This window comes from Paroedura picta, chromosome 7 (genome assembly GCF_049243985.1).
Source record: "Paroedura picta isolate Pp20150507F chromosome 7, Ppicta_v3.0, whole genome shotgun sequence".
Classification (NCBI taxonomy): domain Eukaryota; kingdom Metazoa; phylum Chordata; class Lepidosauria; order Squamata; family Gekkonidae; genus Paroedura; species Paroedura picta.
Window position 1 is genome coordinate 15,696,422 of NC_135375.1, and position 18,734 is coordinate 15,715,155.

The window sequence follows — 18,734 nt, forward strand, 5'->3', positions numbered from 1 at the left end:
CAGAGGTCCATGGACTACAATCCCCATGAGTCCGTACACCGTGTGCTGGCAGGGGCTCTTGGGAATTATAGTCCATAGATTTCTGGAGAGCCACAGTTTGGCTACCCATTTGAGTCTACCCTTCAAAGCAGCCTTTTTCTCCAGGGGAACGGATCTCTGTCAGCTGGAGATCAGGTGTCAAAGTGGGAGTTCTCCAGGCCCGATCTGGAGGTTGGCACCCTTAAAATTAAATGTGCAGCTATACTCATGGGAGTCCTTTTCTTAATGTGTTTTTTTTTAAATAGACTTAATCTCATAATTTCATCTCTGGCACATACAAATACACCCCCGCACCCTTTACAGTTAACAGGACTCTGTGTTAGAAAAAAAAAAGTTAATTACATCTGTTACTAATTAAAAGACTCTTTAGCTGATGAACCATGCACCTTTCAAGCAATTTGTGAATTGCATTATTACATTTGAAAACACTTTCCTGTTATCTTTGAAACTGCCCTTGAAAGGCACCGAAAGAAATGTTGTTCCCCCCCCCCCCCATTTTGATAAACAAAGCGTCTCGTGTTAGACGGAAAGGCCATCTTGAGTATTTTCCTTCTTTGTTAACTAATGCAAAGATACATTTGGATTTTTAATTCCCAGCATCATTGTGCGCCTGTATACCATATCTTTTTAAAAGTACCCATTGCCAATTAGCTCCTTAAAAGCCTGCCTTGATCCATCAATCAACCAAAGTTAATCAATCGGGTTGTATCTATTTGTGAATTCAAGAGGGTTTATTGGGGCATTCCTATGTTGCTTTTCTTTCGAAGGTACTTAAAGAAATTTCTAAAGCAGGGGTAGTCAAACTGCGGCCCTCCAGATGTCCATGGATTACAATTCCCAGGAGCCCCTGCCAGCGAATGCTGGCAGGGACTCCTGGGAATTGTAGTCCATGGACATCTGGAGGGCCGCAGTTTGACTACCCCTGTTCTAAAGGAAGCCAATCTAAACAAATACAACAGAAACATTCTGGAGCCCTTAGTCCAGGCTGTCTCAACCAGGGTTTCATGAAACCCTGGGGTTTCTTGATGGCCCTGGAAGGGGTTCCTGAATGGGTGAGAGATAATTATTTTTTATATTAATTTTTTCTTTGATGCCTCTCTTTCAATTGAGGCTCAGTCAGCGTTTATCCACCTTTGCCAGGTAAGGCGACTAGCACCCTATCTGACCCAGGAGCACCTAGCCACAGCGATCTAGGCAACAGTCACCTCCAGAGTAGACGTCTGTAACTCACTCTGCGGGCTTACCCTCGTCCCTGACCCAGAAACTGCAACTAGTGCAAAATGCAGCGTCCAGGGTTCTCACTAGGACACCCTGGAGAGGCCACATCCGGCCTGTACTGAGGCAGCTGCATTGGTTCCCAGTGGAATTCTGGATCTGGTTCAAGGTATTGGTTTTGACCCTTAAGGCCATATGCAGTCTGGGTCCAACATATCTGAGGGATCACCTGTACGCCTATGCCCCCTGAAGAGCTCTTGGCTCTTCTAACACCAATAGATTGGTTGTCCCCAGCTCAAGAAAAGTTGTGTGTGTGTGTGTATGTGTGAGGATTGGAACTCTAGTCAAAGTAGCGATTTCGCAAACCGCAACCAAATAACCACTTTGAGCTCTGTGCGAAATGGCCCTAGCTATTGTTATCATTTGAATTGCTTCTGTTTTAGTGTTTTATGATGGATGTTTTTATTGTATATATATATTATGTCATAAACCGCCCCAAGCTGGCACTCAGGGGAGCAGGCGTTATGTAAACCTAAATATGTAAAAAAAAATAAAGGCCCTGTCCCTAAATTCCAAGGGCCTTTTCGCACGGGGATCTTTGTTGCAAATTGTTTGCGGAATGAAAAATCGCCATTTAAAATAGTGGAATTCGTTGTTATGCATACCTGCCTTTGTAGTGGAATCAGTTGCGTTTTTTAGCGTTTCCCACAGGCTTCCGGTCTCGGCAGAAATCGCTAGAAAGGAAGCGCTATTGCCAAGCTCGTCCCGCCCCTGGCCGTCAAGCAGCCAATGGGCAGCCGTTAGCATGCTCCCAAACAGCCCCTTTCCCTTTAAGAAAGGTATTTTTTAAAAAAAAACAGACCCATAGCAACGAATCTATGTAGATTCGTTGCTACGGAGAGACCCATCCAGCTGCCTAATGTGAGCTGTCGTTTGATTGTATGATTGTTTGCACGCTGCCTCGAGTGATAAAAAAAAATTCCCCCCCCCTTCTCACCGGCCCGGTTTTCGGCTGAATTTATGTGTAAAAAATAAAGGGACTTTATTTCAGCAAATGGGCTTTTAAGTGGTTTGTGCTTAGTGACTAAAGGTGAAGGACTGAAGCCAGGGAAGCCTCTAAACAGAAAGAGGCTCGCCGGTGCGTTTATCCCCGCTCGCTCGGAGAAAAAAAAAATGGCGATCGCTTCGCCGGAAGTTTGGAGGAGAGAGCCAGGGGGAGGGACTTTGAAGAACCAGCAACAATGGTAACGCACAGGTCTTTAGCGCTACTGTTGCAGATTGGTTGCAGGAGTGTATCGCTATCCGGAGGGTGAATCCACTTTTCTGGATTCCCCTGAAAGCGCCACAACGAAGCGCTTTTTGCTGATTGGTTTCAGGATTGTTGCAGATTGTCTACGACGTCGTGGGTTATGGCAAATTAGTAGCGTTTTCAATTAGCAACCATTGTGCTATTTTGAAGCCGTGCGAAATGGCCCCAAGAATTCCCCAAGGCAGAGGAAGCAACAACCCTAGTTTTACTTGATTCTCTGGACAGCCGAAACCTGGTCTGAACAGACTGTAACTTCGGTGTGACTGGATGGATTCTCTCCTGGTCTCCGCCTTTCCTGCTAAGCATTGTTTCCCACCTGCCAGCTTGTCACTCCTGACTGATGGAACCACGCAGGCCTTATTCATTTGGGCAGAGAGGTTAATCTTTCACCAGAGGAATTAGAGTTTCTTGGATCAGTGGTTTCCCGGATTTCTTGCCTTTTCTGTTCAGTTTGGCATTCCCTTTGGTCCTCCGGCTCAAAACGGATTGCCATCCAAAGGCTAAGCGGAGGGTGTCAGCATGGTGAGCTGCAAGGCAGACTTTACTGACCAGGCCAGAAGTGGAGGAAGCCAGGGCAAGAAAAACAATGATAGGCATTGCTGTTTTGCATTCGAACTCCGGACAGGAGTGGCTTAAGGATTTGTGGGGCTCATCCCACCGGAGCCTGTTTAAGGATTTGTGGGGCCCAAGCAGAGTACAGTTGTGGTGGGAACAGCCAGGCTGGCGGTGGAGGGCCCCCACAGTGCAATGGGGTGTCACTCTGAGTGTCATTAAAGAGGGAATGGGGGTGATGAGAGAGGCTACAGCCCTGTTCCATGGAGTGGGGAGGCACAGCATGGGGCCCCTAGAAGCATGGGGTCCATAGCCTGTGCTACATGGATAAACAGGCCCTTCCTCCAGACCTTATTCAAGTTTCTGGAGCTTACTTTTGGAGTTCTAAGTAGGGTTCTAACCCCCTGCACACTTGAGCAAATACCTTCTGTCATTTTCACCTTTCTGAGAACAAGTCAGCTGATGGATTGGTCCTTGGCTAGAGTTGCCAGCATCCAGGAGGAAAAATATCTTGCCAGCCTCCAGGTAGGACCTGGGGATCCCCCAGAATTATACTTCATCCCCAGACGCCAGAAATCAGATCCCCCAGAGAAACTGGTTGCTTTGGAGGGTGGTCGATACTGACTCTGGTGGACCAAGGACCTGATTCAGTATAAGGCAGCTTCATGTGTCCATATGAGTCACAGCTCACTTCTTCAGATACTGGACTCTTTTCTACTGCTACAGACAGACTAACATGACTACCCATCTCGATAATACTGATGTATTACTGTGAAACTAGAGTAGCCTTTTTCAACCTTTCGAACATGGAGAAGCACCTGAAATATTTTTCAGGTTTTGAGGAACGCCAGAAGTGGTGACATGCCCCTACAGAGAAGTGGATAAGAAGGTAAGTTGCAGGAGCCAGCCAGCCAGTGAACCAGCCAGCTGGCCAATCCATCCATCCATCCATCCATCCATCCATCCATCCATCCATCCATCCATCCATCCATCACTTACCATTTTTCCATTGTGGAGAAAGAGACAAGGTCTGTAGTGCCACAGGGGAAATGGGCTCCAGTGACATCTAGTGATGTCAATGGTCACCCAAACTTTTGGGAAAGACTGTGCAATCCCTTGGAGCTTCGACATAATCTCAGGGTTTCCCACAACCCTTGCTGGTCATCCCTGCACTACAGGATTCCCCCAATATCCTGGGGTTTAACCATGGGTTTTTGGGGGAATACTTGAGTGTTATCTAAAGGCAATGGCATCATTTACAGATACGTGCCAGAAACTTATTTAATCTCAGAGTTGGAGGAGACCACCAGGGCGATCTAGCCTAACTCTCTAGCTGTGCAGGAACTGATGATGATGTCATCCCCTTGGTCCTCCAACTATGGCTATGCAGGAACTATGCAGGAATTATGGCTATGCTATTCCTGATAATCCACACAGAAGAGTTTGTCCCCACCTCCCATATTTGCCTGCCAGGCTGGTAACTTTGGTCGGCATCCCAAGTTCTGCCAAGATTTTGTCATTCTACAGGCAAATTATCCAGTAAGAGGTTTTTTTTTTCCTATATAAAAGGAGATACAGACACTTCCCAAGCTCCCCACTGTACAGTAAAGGTTCAGTTGATCTTGTCAATTATTTTAAGCACCCGGGAAGCAATATGCTGTCAATTTTTTTGCTACTGTGTGAGCCGAAGAGGGAAAGGCTGCACATTTCAACACGTTCATAAAATATTTGCCATATTTCCTCAAAGGGGAGAGCAAATAATTCTGACTACTGAGAAACAAATGATTCATAGATCTCCCTTTTCGCTTGCACTCCAGCTGAGCCTGCCAAAGGCTCGATTTGCGCATCCCACAGCATGGTGCTGTCCATGTGTACCCTGGTGTTTGTCATGGCATTATGGCAGCAGCGTGAGATTCCCTCTCTGGGTTGGGAAATACTTGAGTATTCTGGAGGTGGAGGTTGGGAAGGATGGTTTTGTGGAGGGGAGGGACCTCATCCGGGTATAAAGCCATTGGGTCCCCCCTCCAGAGAAGCCATTTTGTCCAGAGGAACTGATCTCTGTAATCTGGAGGTCAACTGTAACAGTGGGAAATCTCCCATGGACATCTGCTTGGGACTCTTGGCCAATTAACAGCCATTGCTGGCCTTCCCTTTGGAGACATGTATTTCCCCATCCACATTTTACAGTGCTCTCTGGGAAACACCAATGTACACATGGCAAGTAAGTCTACCGCAGAAAAGGTGAATCGAAGAAATACCTCCCACCTCCCAATGATAGTATTGTTTGCCAATCTGTATGCAGTATTTTCTTGTGGAATGTTCTGCCTTGGCTACCAAACACAACTCAGTTGCACTTGTGGCTGTCCTTTCCATGTGTTTCTGTGGAATATTAATCAGTCTCACCTAGCTATGGATGCCAGCCTCCAGGTGAGGCCTGGAGATCTCCTGGCATTAAAACTCCAGGCAACATAGGCCTCAGATCATTCTCATCACTCTCCTCTGCACCCTCTCAATCTTGTCTGCGTCCTTTTTGGAGGCCTCCAGAACTGCACACAGCACTCCAGGTGGGGTCTGACCAACGTGGTCTACAGTGAGACTATGACATCTTGCGATTTCAGTGTGATGCCTCTGTTGATGCAGCCCAAGACTGCATTTGCCTTCTTCACCGCCGCATCACTCTGTCTGCTCATGCTTAGCTTACAGTCCACAAGTACCACAAGATCTTGTTCACACACACAGCTTGGCTTCCTTCTCTCACTGTTTTCCTCTGCCCTTCTCAACTTGTCTACTGGGTTGACTACTCAGCTCAATCAATCAGAATAACAGAGAATCAAATTTGTTTGAAGCACAAAACAGCCTAAGAAGAATGCTGCAACATCAACTGACAAATGATGCTTCTAATATCTTATCTGGTTGCCTCACCCTCCCTCATTGATTAGGGCTTGATCCTGCCAACACTTAGTGGTCAGTTTCCTCCTTCCACATAAGGCTATGAGACTGAATGCTCCACTCTGCTAAGTGTTCACTACGTGTTTTGGTCTGGATGTCCCGACAGGTTTGTTCCTGTTGGCTTTCTTGGGGCATCAGGAGTAGTCACAATGGGTCCAGACCCAAACAGAGCCAAGGGGAGGGTGTTACCTTTGTTTTCTGATCCCAGCGCATCACTGAGTGAGGGTTTCTCCTGGGTGGTGGTGCGGTTTCCTACTGGAGGTCTTCCAGTCAGGACTGGAGGGTCTGCAAGTATGCACAGAGCTTCCTTTAAGGAAGAGGTCATGTCCCATTCTAAGATTGGACATTGGTTCTACATGTAGCAACCAAACCTGTCTGAAGAAGGCTGAATTACAGCATTTCTCCATGACACATCAGTTTTGGGTGTCCACCATCAGGCAATCATAAATCATTGGGTTTCCCCCCCCCCCTTGCTGTCTGTGAAGAGTTTTGTGCATGTTGGGTTCCGCCAAGTTGCTTCTGCTGTATGGCAACCCTGTGAATTAATGACTTCTAAAACATCCTGTTGCTAACAGCCTCACTCAGATCTTGCAAACTGAGGACTGTGGATCCTTTTAAAGAGTTCATCCTCATGTTGGGTCTTACTCATTATCAGACAGTGGCTTGTCTTCTCATCATGTGACCAATGTACGATAGCCTCAGTTTAGACCTTTCAGCTACTAGGGACAATTCAGTCTTGATGAACAAAGGTTTTGCTACTTCAGCAACGTTCATTTAGATCAGTGGTTCTCATCCTTCCTAATGCCGTGACCCTTTAATACAGTTCCTCCTGTTGTGGTGACCCCCAACCATAAAATTATGCAAGTGTTCTTTCTCAGAAATTAAAACCAAACTGACCAAATGGCGTGAAGATCCATTGTTCATGATTGCATATAAATTGGTTTTTTTCTGGGGTTTCTCAATTCAGTTCTGTCTCTTCTCCTGCCAAGCAGATCTTGCTCTTTTCCGCTGCTCCAGACAGACAAACACTCAATCTCGACCTACCATGCAAGGCTGTTGTGTGGACAGTGCTCGGCCAAGCTGCTCACACTGCCACGCCCCCTGTGAAATGGTCGTTCAACCCCCAAAGGGGTCCCAATCTCCAGGTTGAGAACCACTGATTGAGATACAATGAAAGCTTAGGAAAATTCCAGAGCCTCAAGTCTTTGGGGAGAATGAAAAATTAACCAACAGTTCTGGTAACTTCGCGAGAGTTAGGTGGGGAAAAGTGCTTTAAAGTACCTCGAAGCTAGTCTTGGGCCAGGAAGTGCTGTTGGGCAAGTGATAACTCAGGTCGGGGGACAGTGAATTAGCTGCTAGCAAAAGATACGCAAGCCGGACACTTGACAGGCTAGCATACGTTCTTTAATGCCATGCCCTTTTCTCTTTGACAGCACCTGATGTCCTGTTCAACTCTTGCTAAGGCAGTTTGTCCTCCCTTAAAGGAGCAGGAGCAGCATACACAGGAATTATTTTCCATGAGACGTTCTGCTGGTTGCCCAGACTGTGTTCTAAAAGTGTTAAGGGGGCTTGCGAAACAAAACGTTATGTGGTCATCCAGGGCCTTTCTTCAATGCCCAGATGAGTCAGCAAACCCTGGCCGTTTTTGTAGGATGGTGAAAGGGGACCAGAGCTTTGCCCGTTCAGGCCTAGGACTTGGGGGCTACTTTCTAGCTCGAGCGCCCTTGGAACTGCTACAAGGCAGACCGTGGCAGGCCGACCAGGAGGCATGGATAGACAGCACAAATATACCACCAGGAGCAGAGATGGCCAAGAAGAAGGAGCTGCCTTACATGAAGTCAATTCACTGATTTATCTAGGCTAGGATAGCCTCCATGTTGTCAAGAATGGACCTTTTCAAGAGCGACTGATTCATTTAAATGGAGGTGATGGGGACAGTCTTGAGAAATGTATGCATACAAGCTGTATGCTTGGCTACATCCCTGAGCCATGACTCTCATGTGTTCTTTTGTTTTGAGGTCTGTTGAAAAATATCTCGGAGATTAAAACAGTACTAGTATGTGTTCTGTTTCCTACCAGCCAGAAATCAGAATGTTCATATGTTTGTAGCAAGCAGCTGTTTGTGAGCTTCCTCTCAGGGGCCAGTTTGGTGTAGTGGTTAGGAGTGCGGACTTCTAATCTGGCATGCCGGGTTCGATTCTGCACTCCCCCACATGCAACCAGCTGGGTGACCTTGGGCTCGCCACGGCACTGATAAAACTGTCCTGACCGGGCAGTGATATCAGCGCTCTCTCAGCCTCACCCACCCCACAGGGTGTCTGTTGTGGGGAGAGGAATGGGAAGGTGACTGTAAGCCGCTTTGAGCCTCCTTCGGGTAGAGAAAAGCGGCATATAAGAACCAACTCTTCTTCTTCTTCTTCTTCTTCTTCTTCTTCTCTTTTAATGGTGTTTTGCTTTCCTGGTTGAAAAGCTGTGTTTGGTGGCATTTTAGAATCCTAGAATAGAATCCTAGAATTGGAAGGTGGCCATTCAGGCCATCACGTCCAAGTCCCTGTTCAATGCAGGATGAGCCTAAAGCATCCAGGATAAGTCTCTGTCCAGCTGCTGCTTGAAGACTGCCAGTGAGGGGGAGCTCACCACCTCCGTGGGCAGCTGACTCCGCCGCTGAACTATTTGACTGGATTTTTTTTCTCCTGATATCTAGGCGGTTCCACTCTACATGTAGTTTAAAGTCATTACTGTGGGTCTTTGCTGCCTACAGGAACCACTCCGTTCCCTCCTCTAAGAGACAACCTTTCCGATACTTAAAGGGAGCCATCCTGGCCCCTCTCCATCTCTTCTTCTCCAGGCTGAACATTCCCAAGACCCTCAGCCTTTCACACAGAGCTTGGTCCCTGGGCCCCGGAACATCCTCTGTACCCTCTCAATTTTGTCCACTTCCTTTTGGAAGTGAGGCCTCCAGAACTGCACATAGGTCTAGCATTGTACGCTACATATTTTGTGGTTTCAACAATCAGCCCATGGGTTCTGTTTATGTTTTTAACTTTTTAACTTTATAAATTGTGCACAATAAATGTTAATTTAATCTGTATATTTATATTGTGTGGACACTTAACCCTTTGGTTCCTAACTCCTGCTTGGTTAGGTGTTGTTTTTTGTAACATTATCCCCATTTTGGTTTTCTTGTGCACAAATGAAAAGCATTTCTGTTCCATGTTGTAAGTCTGAATCCATCAGACCCATTGAGCTTTTCCATCCAATGTTGTGAGCCTGAATTGGTCAAACAAGAAACTTGCTCCATAACAGTTGCACTTTTCCAGGTCCACAGCTCTCCATTTAACTGTGTTACTGTAATAATACTGTACTGAACTCATCTTGTGCTCATAATTAAAGTCTGCCACTCATAGAATCATAGAATCATAGAATCATAGAATCATAGAATCATAGAATCATAGAATCATAGAATCATAAAGTTGGAAGGGACCTCCAGGGTCACTCTTTGACCAGTATGCCATGCTGGCTCTCAGAGCCAGTCAAATACTTCCAAAATAAACACATTATATTGAAGAATTGTTTAAAACTTCCAGACAACCATGTTTGTCCCAGCCAGAATTTCCATTTCCAGGAAATGGAAAAGGAAGATTCGTCTCTGGACATTATGATTCTGCCTGAAAAATAGCCCAAGCTGTCCTACTTAGTTCAACGGCAGAAGTAATTTCATTAGTTAGCCATCCGAAGGCATGTTGGGATTTGATTTTGGTTAGCTCCTCTGGGAAGGCAAACCCTTCTTTCACATGCATAGCAAAGCGACTATGCTGGGCACGTGGCCATTCAAAGAAGCACCAAGCCGCAACTCTGTATATTGCAGACAGGACCTGAAAACACACAGGGACGTGGGCATGCTCATTCCAGTAAGAAGGGGGAACAAGATAACGTATATTATAATCATTGAAATGGCTGTTTCACTTATTCCCTCTTTCTGTGAGCAGCACTTACTAAATGGATCATTACAAGCCTCGGTGGACATTTGCGGTGTTACCGGGTGCATTCTTTTCAGGCAGATGATCTGCCAAACGATTTCTCTGTTCATGTGATGCGCACAAAGGTGCCTCTGCTTCTGCCGACACATCACCTGATAGTGTTCGCAGCTCTTCACTTTGCCCCTCTTTTCTTTTCCCCACCCAGGGAGCTTCTGAGGAAGCTGTGATGGAACAGAAGACATCGTTGCTCCTCGCTAGCCTGCTTTGAAGGATTCCCCGCAGAGGCACAGCCATTACCAAACAGGTCAGAGCTCATTTCTTTACCCCAGGCCTAGTGAGCACACTGTATGTAAGGTGGAAAGGGTCCAGTGGGCAGCTACTAAAAAGTGGACTTTCTCTGTTGCAGTGCCTCAGCTCTCCCTCTCCTTAAGCAATTGCACAGATCCAAAGCAGATTCTTTGCCCATCAAATGAAGACACTTTTCAGGTGACCCTCGGTTGAATTTTTCCAGTATAAATTCACCAATGAGCTGACCTGGATGGCTCAGGCTAGCCTGATCTCATCAGATCTCAAAAGCTAAGTCGGGTTAGTACTGGTTAACAGGGATGGGCATGAACCGGCTCACAACTCTACATTCCTCATGAATTTGGCTGATTTGTACTCCCCCTGCACAGTTCCCAGGCCTTTTGTGTGGCTGGGTTTGAGGTTCAGTGCATTTAAACCTAGCAGTTGAGTAGGACAATCTGCCTGTCAGGTGTTTGGTTTAAGTGCCTCCATTTCGTTTCCTCCCTTCCAAATGCCTACGCCCCTCAAAGAGCTTTATGCTCTGCCCCCTCCAACTGGCTATTGATCCCTGGCCCCAAGGAAGTCCGCTTGACCTCAACCAGGACCAGAGCCTTCTCTGTCCTGGCCCCCACTTGGTGGAATGAGCTCCCAGAGGAGATCAGGGACCTGACGGAGCTAAAACAGTTTCGTAGAGCCTGCAAAAGTGAGCTCCTCCCCCAGTCTAAGCCCTGAAGAACAGAGAAATATGAACCCCTGGTTGAAAAAGCCGGGTTTAGAACTTTAACTATTAAAACCAAAGCCTTGAATCTGATTTGGTCTCCAATCTGTTCACAGTGTGGAGATCCTGGACCCAACATAGATTATTGTAATATATGAATCAAGGTCATCAGTGATCACAGTCTCCCCCCCCCCAAAAAAGGGTTGAATGTATCCAATTTTAGAACACAGCTATAAGGTGCTCAGAGCCTTTTGTGGCGCAGAGTGGTAAGGCAGCAGTCATGCAGTCTGAAAGCTCTGCCCATGAGGCTGGGAGTTCGATCCCAGCAGCCGGCTCAAGGTCGACTCAGCCTTCCATCCTTCTGAGGTCGGTAAAATGAGTACCCAGCTTGCTGCTGGGGGGTGAAACGGTAATGACTGGGGAAGGCACTGGCAAAGCACCCCGTATTGAGTCTGCCATGAAAACGCTAGAGGGCGTCACCCCAAGGGTCAGACATGACTCAGTGCTTGCACAGGGGATACCTTTACCTTTACCTTTACAAGGTGATCAAAAAGCAGGCGGTCGAGAATGCCCAGTTTAAATCTCGGTACGTTTTTATACGACATCCAGGATCAAAACTCCATCCGCAAAGTCTAGTGATATGGCCTCCAGAGTAAATTTTGGCATGAGGCTGTTTAGGAATGATGTTTGCAGTCACTGCTCATTTCACAGGATTAGAATTAATACCCACCGTTTGGCCCTCATTGCATTCCATTGTCTCCTGCGAAGACTTTTAAACCTCTTCCGTGCCTCGTTCTTTGTAATATTTTAATACCCACCACAGGGATTAAACACTGATGGTGCTGTTGAACCAATTACCAGGCAATGACTAGGATGCGCCTTCAGACTAGTAAAACATAATAATTCGTACTTGGCAATAACAAAAAACCCCAACCCTACCTTGTTATCCAGCAGTCGATCAGTCAGTCGGTTCAATCTGAATCATCTTGCATGACCCCCAGACTTCAATGCAGGTCTCAGTTTGAAGCCATGGAAGCGCAGGATGCAACAAGAAGCCAAACCAATCCCTCTTCATTAGGATGAAATTCTTTTTTTCTTTAAGTGTCCGCACGGGTTCCTCAAGAACAGGTCAGGTCAGGCTAACCTTATCTCTTTTGTGAAAGAATTAGTAATCTTGTTGGACCAGGAGGGGTACTACGGATGTAGTTGATCTTGATTTCAGAGAGGCCTTTTGATAAGGTAGCACCCTATATTCTTGTCGACATGTCAAATGTGGTTTGCATCCCGTTACTGTTAGGGGGATTTGTTTGTGACTGGTTGACAGATGGCACTCAAAGAGTGCTTGTTGATGGCTGTTAATGGTTCTTCATCCACTTGGAGAGGAGTGATAAGTGGAGTGCCTCTGGGATCTGTCCTAGGGCCCGTATTGATTAATGTTTTAGTAAGTGATTTGGATGAAAGAATAGAGGGGATGTTCAGCCTGAAGCTGTGGAAGAACTGAATGGAACAACAAGCCAATGATCACTCATTGACAGAAGGGGGGAGCTTTCTTTAAAAGTTTATTTCTCACTTTTTGAACAAAATTGCAGTCTAGTCCCTTTATTTGCTTATTTATAATGATATTTATAGACCACCTCTCCTGATATATACCTACTCGTGGCAGCTTACATCATTAAAATCAATAGTACCTTAAATATTTAAGCTTATACCTTAAGACAAAAGTTTATACTTTAAGACAGGAGTAGTCAACCTGTGGTCCTCCAGATGTTCATGAACTACAATTCCCATGAGCCCCTGCCAGCAAACGCTGGCAGGGGCTCATGGGAATTGTAGTCCATGGACATCTGGAGGACCACAGGTTGACTACCCCTGCCTTAAGACGATTATTTTTAATTAATATTGTTATTTAGTTTTAAAGCATAGATATAAAGAATAGAGCAGAAAAAACTTAATATATATATACTACTATATACTATATACTATACCACCATAATATATATATACTAATACATTAAGGAATAAGGAAGGTCAAGCGTCAAAGAATTGAGGCTTTTGAACTCTGGTGCTGGAGAAGACTCTTGCGAGTCCCTTGGACTGCAAGGCGAACAAACTGGTCAGTCCTAGAGGAGATCAGCCCTGGCTGCTCCTTAGAAGGCCAGATCCTGAAGATGAAACTCAAATACTTTGGCCACCTCATGAGAAGTAAGGACTCCCTGGAGAAGAGCCTAATGCTGGGAGCGATTGAGGGCAAAAGAAGAAGGGGATGACAGAGAATGAGGTGGCTGGATGGAAACACTGAAGCAGTCAGAGTGAGCTTAAATGGACCCCGGGGAATGGTAGAGGACAGGAAGGCCTGGAGGATCATTGTCCATGGGGTCACGATGGGTCGGACACGACTTTGCACCTAATGAACACACTTGGCATTAGCAGCAAAAGCAGTTCATTGAGGTAGAGATATGAAGCTCATGATTAATCCTGTTGAAACTCAGTTGATAGGCAATACACTGACCAATATAACACCAAAAGGCCCACCCACAGACACACATTAAAACATCCCAGCTAGGAAAAAGTGGGCTCGCAGGGTAAAGCGTGTGAACTAGTCCTGCACCCAGATGCACATGACATCGCCTTGCAAAACTGTCCCAAGGCCAGCCTCACCAATAACGTTCAAGCTCCCCTCTCCCATGGTTCCATCTTCCCAACTACACGAAATAACAACAGATGCAAAGCAACGGAGACAGTGACAATCACTTATACATTCCCAGGCCAGACAGGTGATAATCTCCCCCTTTCCCCCATTTACAGATGACAATACAATGACAACAGGCAGCGATAGGTGACTATTGATACTGTATTGCAGGGGTGGCCAAACTGGCTTTCAACATGTCCATGGACTACAATTTCCATGAGCCTCTGCCAGCACATGCTGGCAGGGGCTGATGGGAACTGTAGTCCATGGACACCTGGAGAGCCAGAGATTAGCCACCCCTGCAATAATGATACCTGATAAATGACAATACCAAATGACCATGGCAGGAAACTGGCAAAAAGACAGATCGTGGCACAGGTACACTTTGAAAGCATATACCTCGAATAAAACTTTGTCAGACTTGGTTCTGCTGCTTCGGACCAACACCACTGCCCACCTGAATCTTTCTTGTGTTTTATTAGAATAACAAGGCTAATTTACTGATTTCAAATGACAAAAGGGTGCTAAGCATTAAAATGGCAGCCTTGTTCACTAAAATCTGCATTCTTATTTATATTCTCATCAATGAATCAATTAAGGCTGTCTTCCATTGATTTCTGATTTGCAGTGTGCCTCTGTCCTCCACAACACAGGAAGTGGCCATTTCAGACTCACCTTTCTGTCACCCATTTTCAGGACTTATCCAAGGAGGTTTGGACCCTTCTAAGCCTATTTGCAACAGAAATATATTTGGCTTCGGATGTGTTTTATTTTCATTTAATGCAATAAAGCACTGCGCAAGAAGAAAGCCCATCTGATTATTTGCACAGGAACACCATCGTGACTTAAATCAGTTTTGTAACGTTTTGATTTCCTTTTCTCTGTAAGCTGCCAAAATCACTCCTCCTACAAAATAAGTCCTTTAAATTTTCCTGCTGAATCAATCCCTCCCGGTTCACTTTAGATTTCCCTCTCCCCTTGGCGTTTTGAGACAGTCCGATCATCGATACCACCTTTCCCCTTCGCTGTCCATGCAAAGAGCTGCAACTGCTTGCGACATTATGCGAGAGAAAAATATAGACCTGCCTCGAATGTCTAGACGGAGGGCTCCTTGCCTAATCACAAGCATTATGAAGCACAGCTTATGCGGCTGCAGTTGCCAGGATTTCCAAAAGAAGCTCAATCTGGCAGGAGGAGAGAGAAAGAGACCAAAGGCAGAAAGTCACTTCACAAATCTGTGCACGGATTTCACTTCAAGTCATCGCAGGTTCTTCACTCATGGTGTGAACCTGTCCTCCTCATAGCTTTGCCATTTACAGGACAGGTATCTCTTCTCAGGATCAGGGCAGTCTGGCTTCTCCTCTCTGCCTCCCCGCCAAGCATTTGGGTGGACTGCCCGTCTTTATAATTTTTGTAAGGTCGACATCCCCCCCCCCCGAGATAATTCTTTTTAATTTTTATTTAAAGGGTACATTTAAAAAAGAAATCGTTGCAAAACCGTGTTGGAGACTGGGGACCGTTGCATTGGAATCATGCTAAAGGCTACCACATTGGCCGGACTACACCTGGGCCTAGTCTGCACACAATAGATCAGGGGTAGTCAAACTGCGGCCCTCCAGATGTCCATGGACTACAATTCCCAGGAGCCCCTGCCAGCGAATGCTGGCAGGGGCTCCTGGGAATTGTAGTCCATGGACATCTGGAGGGCCGCAGTTTGACTACCCCTGCAATAGATAATGCACTTTCAATGTGCTTTGGCAGCTAGTTTTTCCTGTGCAGAACAGGAAAATCTACTTCTAAAGTGCATCGAAAGTGTATTATCTATTGTGTGCAGACTAGGCCCTGGAGTATTGCGTGCCGTTCTGGAAGCCTCAATCCAAAAAGGATGTGGACAAAATGGAGAGAGTGTAAAGGAGAGTAACAGGGATGATCCGGGGCCTGGGGACTAAGCCCTACAAGGAAAGGCAGAGGTGAATGTTCAGCCTGAAGAAGAAGAGGCTGAGAGGGGATGTGATGGCTCTCTTGAAGGATTTGAAAGGTTGTCACTTGGAGGAGGGCATGAAGTGGTTCTTGTTGGCAGCAGAGGATGCAATAATGGCATTAAACTACATGTAGAACAGCACTGGCTAGATGTCAGGAAAAAGCTTTTCACAGTCTGAGTTAGTGCAGTAGTGGAATCAGCTGCCTAAGGAGGTGGTGAGCTCCCCCTCACTGGTGGTCTACAAGCAGTGGCTGGACAGATAGTTCTCCTGGATGCTTGAGGCTGATCCTGCATGGAGCAGGGGGTTGGACCAGATGGTCTGTGTGGCCCCTTCCAACTCCATGATTTCTGTGCGTCTATGAACTGGCCAACCAGCTGGCTTTTGGCGCAAACTTGTAGAAATCATCTTTTTCAAAACTCAGCCCTGAAGAGGAACAGAGACATGCAAAGTTACTGATAGAGCAGTGACGGCGAACCTTTTAGAGGCCCAATGCCCAAACTGCAACCCAAAACCTGGAGAGGCAGCGTGGTGTAGTGGTTAAGAGCAGCGGCTTTTAGTCTGGAGAGCCGAGTTTGGTTCCCCACTCCTTCATGTGCAGCCAGTTGGGTTATCTTGGGCTTGTCACAGCCCTGACAGTGTTGTTCTGGCCAAGCAGTCCTCTCAGGGCTCTCTCAGCCTTACCTACCTCACAGGGTCTCTGTTGTGGGGAGAGTAAGGGAAGGCCACTTTGAGACTCCTTTAAGACTCACTTTTCCTTAGCTGTGCTGTCAAGGAGAATGTGTAATCCAGTTCCTCTCAGGAACATGCCAATATGTTAAGCTTCCTTGTACTGATTCAGACCATTGGTCCATCAAGGTCTCAGACAGGCAGTGGATCCCCCAGGATCTCAGGCCGAGGTCTTTCATGTCTCCTACTACTTGACCCTTCTTCCAGCTGGAGATGTCAGGGCCTGAACCCAGGGCCTTCTGCATTGCTAACCAGATGCTCTGCCATTGAGCCCCCTCCCCCCCTCCAAACATTCCAAAAGGGCCCACCTTTGCAGGTGGCTTTTGCAGGTGCTTCTCCCACCCATCAATCACAATAATTTCCAGGAAAACATTTTGTAAAAGGCACAGGGAAACAGAAGAACTCCAGGCTGTTTGGGAAAAGCCCCAGAGATTGCATTTACAACCTCTCAATTTCTGCTGGAAGAAGCAGCGGAACATTTCAGCCCCTCGGCTTGTACTTTGGGCATTTCCCTCTTGGCTCGTAGAGATGTTCCAAAGCAAGAGAAATTATACTTATTTGCTCTACGGGAAAGTGGGAGGAAATTAGCAGAGATAATGGTTATGCTGGTGCTGGAGAAGACTCCTGCGAGTCCCTTGGACTGCAAGGCGAACAAACCGGTCAGTCCTAGAGGAGGTCAGCCCTGACTGCTCCTTAGAAGGCCAGATCCTGAAGATGAAACTCAAATAGTTTGGCCACCTCATGAGAAGGAAGGACTCCCTGGAGAAGAGCCTAATGCTGGGAGCGATCGAGGGCAAAAGAAGAAGGGGACGACAGAGAATGAGGTGGCTGGATGGAGTCACTGAAGCAGTCGGTGCAAACTTAAATGGACTTTGAGGAATGGTAGAGGACAGAAAGGCCTAGAGGATCATTGTCCACGGGGTCGTGATGGGTTGGACATGACTTTGCACCTAACAAATGGTTATGCATGCTTTTAGGACGTTTTCATCGATGAGTGTGTCCCTTGCTGAGCAAAGAGTAGTGTATGTATGTTCAGAAGAAACCTTCAACAGAAGGAGGGGCATTCCGGGGTGTGGTTGCCAACCTCCAGGTGCTACCTGGAGATTTCCCAGTATGACAAGTGACCTCCAGACTACAGAGATCCTTTTTTTCCTGGAGAAAATAGCTGTTTTAGAGGGTGTGGCATTATGCCCCATTGAGATCCCTCCCCATACCCTGGCCTCCACAGGACAGACCCCAAACCTAGACAAATTTCTTAAACTTGAGTTGGCAACTCTAGAAGAGAAGAACTGGGTTTTATACCCTGGTTTTCACTACCCGAAAGAGTCCCAAATCAGCTTGCAAGTGTCCTTCTTTTCCTCTCCCCACAACAGACACCCTGTTAGGTAGGTGGGACTGAGAGAGCTCTAACAGCATGGTGTGGTGGTTAAATACGGAAATCTCTACATTGGAAAACTGGATTTGATTCCTCTCCTCCACATGAAGCCTGCTGGGTGATCTTGGGCCAATCCCAGTTCTCTCAGAACTGTCTCAGCCCCAGCCACCTCTAGGGTTGCTAGTCCCCAACTGGGTTCTGGGGACAACCACGGTTTGGCGCCTTCCTGTCCCAGCTTCAAGAGTTTAAGAAACTGGGAGAAACAAAATAATGGAAGGTACAACACCAGAATTAATGGGAAGAAGAAGAAAAAGAAGAGCTGAGTTTGGTGAGTCAGCTTGGTGTAGTGGTGAAGAGTGGCGGCTTCTAATCTGGCGAGCCGCATTTGATTCCCCACTCCTCCTCCACATGCAGCCAGCTGGGCGACCTTGGGCTAGTCACAGTCCTGTTAGAGCTGTTCTCACAGAGCAGTTCTGTCGGAATTCTCTCAGCCCCACCTACCTCACAGGGTGTCTGTTGTGGGGAGCAGTAGGGAAGGCGATTGGAAGCTGCTTTGGGTAGTGAAAACTGGGGGATACAAGCCAACTCTTCTTCTCCTCTTTGACCAAAAACTTTTCCTTCAACCTGCAGCCTTATAGTGTCTCACAGCCTCATCATTCTTAAAAACCAGAAATTCTATGTTCAATTACAGCAATGAAGGAATATGATTTCACATTGTTCAAGCAATGTGGTTCAGGCAGCATTAAGCACCATCCATCAGAGATCCCTCCTGCACAACCCCCGTTAAGATGAACAGGAGGGCCCTCAGTGTGCCAGAGCATTCATAGTTTCCTTTGAGTGGGTCGTTTCACACCAAGTAACTCCCAGCCTGTTTCGCCCTTGGCCAGAGGTCTGCTTCATTTTGTATTCATTTTA

The 18,734-nt window shown here is 46.6% G+C and overlaps 1 protein-coding gene across 1 annotated transcript in view; it reads left to right on the plus strand.

The window, feature by feature from the left end:
* RAB27B (RAB27B, member RAS oncogene family) overlaps positions 1-18,734 on the plus strand; it is a 119,748-nt gene that overhangs the window by 48,097 nt on the left and 52,917 nt on the right. Inside the window, exon 3 of the mRNA XM_077346810.1 lies at positions 10,250-10,348. The gene's annotated coding sequence lies outside the window, so the exon portion shown is untranslated. The remainder of the gene's footprint in view (positions 1-10,249; positions 10,349-18,734) is intronic.